Below are 2,318 nucleotides of genomic sequence, written 5' to 3' on the forward strand. Positions count from 1 at the left end.
AGCCAAAGTGTAAGATCACTTACTATCTCTGTATGTCAGAGCAGCCTATGGCTGCAAAATGAAATCACATTAATTTAAAATATTTTTTCTTTAATTAGATATATAAAGAGAAAGTACATAAAATTGTAAATACAGCTAAGAAATAATTATAAAATATACACCCATTAAGCTACCCCCAGTTCAAAAACTAGAATATTGCCAGCACCCCCAAACCTTATTCCTTTGTTCTCCCCCTTGAATTAACCACTAATGTGAATTTGTTAATAATAATTTCCTTGGTTCCGGTCAAGGTGGCAGAGTAAGAAAATGCTGTGTTTGCCGCCTCTCACTAAACTTACATATTTGAGAACTGCCTGAAGTCTAGCTGAACAGAAGGCCTATAAGTAAGGACATACAGAAGAAGCCACCCTGAGACTGGTAGAAGGGGCAGAGGCACTGAATGAGCCGGTCTCACACCCATGTGTGGTGGTTAAAAATTCGGAGAGCTGGCTCAGCTGAGAAGGTCCCCCTGAGGAACCAGGGCTCCCAGCCCCATACCAGGCTCCCCAGACCAGGGTTTCAGTGCCAGGAAGAAAAATCCTCAAAACTTCTGGCTGTGAAAAACAGTGGAGATGTGGCTGAGTGGAGGGTGGCTGGAGTACCAGGCATTCCTCTTAAGAGGTCCATGCATGGACTTGCTCTCTGATGGACTCACTAGCTGACAGACTCACAAATAGGATGAACCTGAAGAGGCACACACCAAGACACATCATAATTAAATGACAAAGAGAAACATTTTAAAGCAGCAAGAGAAAAGCAGTTAGTGACCTACAAGGGAGCTCCTATAAGACTGTCAACTGATTTCTCAATAGAAACTTTACAGGCCAGAAAGGATTGGCACAAAATATTCAAAATGATTAAGAGCAAGGACCTACCCAGCAAAGCTATCATATAGAATAGAGGAACAGATAAAGAGCTTCCCAGGCAAGAAAAAGCTAATGGAGTTCATCACCACCAAATCAGTATTATAAGAAACATTAAAGGGGCTTCTTTAGGAAGAAGAAAAAGAAAATAAAGATAAAAAATATGAATAATAAAATGGCAATAACTACATACCTATCAACCTATTAAATGTAAATGGAGTAAATGCTCCAATCAAAAGATAGGGTGAATGGGGCAGCCAGTTAACTCAGCTAGTTAGAGCACAGCGTTCATAACACCAAGGTTGTTGGTTCTGTCCCTGCATGGGCCACTGAACTGTGCCCTCCACAACTAGATTGAAACAACAACTTGACTTGGAACTGATAGGTCCTGGAAAAACACACTGTTCCCCTCACACCACACCCCCCAAAAAAGATAGGGTGACTGAATGGATAAGATATATATACTGCCTACAAGTGACTCACTTAAGATTGAAAGATACACACAGACTGAAAGTAAAGGGGTGGAAAAGATATTTCATGAAAATGGAAACAAACAAATAAAAATAGCTGCAGTAGTAATACTTATACCACACAAAATAGACTTTAAAACAATGGTTATAATGAGACAACGAAGGACCCAGTAATCCCACTTCTGGAAATTTATCTGAAGAAACCCGAAACACTACTTCAAAGGGACACGTGTATCCATATGTTCATTGCATCATTATTTGCAATAGCCAAGATATGGAGGCAACCTGAATGTCCATCAATGGATGAATGGATACAGAAGTGGTACATATTTACCATGGAGAAGAATGAAACCTTGTCATCTGCAACAACATGGATGGACTTAGAGGACAATGTGCTGAGTGGAGTAAATCAGACAGAGTAAGACAAATGTCATATGATTTCAATTATGTGTGGAATCTAAAGAATAAAATAAATAAACAAACAAAACAGAAACAAACTCATAGATACGAGTACATTTTGATGGTTGACAGATGGGGGGAGCTTGGGGGTGAGTAAAACTGAGGAAGGGATTAAGATGTACAAATTGGCAATTACAAAAGTATAGCATAAGGAATACAGTCAATAATAAAGTCATAACTACATATAGTGTCAGATGGGTACTATAATAGATTTATCGGGATGATTACTTCATAAGTTACAAAAATATCTAATCACTATGTTGTACATCTGAAACTAATGTAATATTGTACATCAATTGTAATTGGAAAATAAAAAATATATTTTTAAAAATGAAGGCAAGGGCCAGCCAAGTGGCGCGTTGGTTAAGAGCTGGCTTGGGACACCAGCTCTGAGCAGCAGGGCCCCAGTTCGGATCCCACATGAGGGCCAGTGACACTGCCCTCTACAGCTAAGATGATGAACAACAGCTCGACCTGGAGCTGGGCT

The sequence above is a fragment of the Hipposideros armiger genome, unplaced genomic scaffold (genome assembly GCF_001890085.2).
Source record: "Hipposideros armiger isolate ML-2016 unplaced genomic scaffold, ASM189008v1 scaffold_405, whole genome shotgun sequence".
In the NCBI taxonomy this organism is placed as follows: domain Eukaryota; kingdom Metazoa; phylum Chordata; class Mammalia; order Chiroptera; family Hipposideridae; genus Hipposideros; species Hipposideros armiger.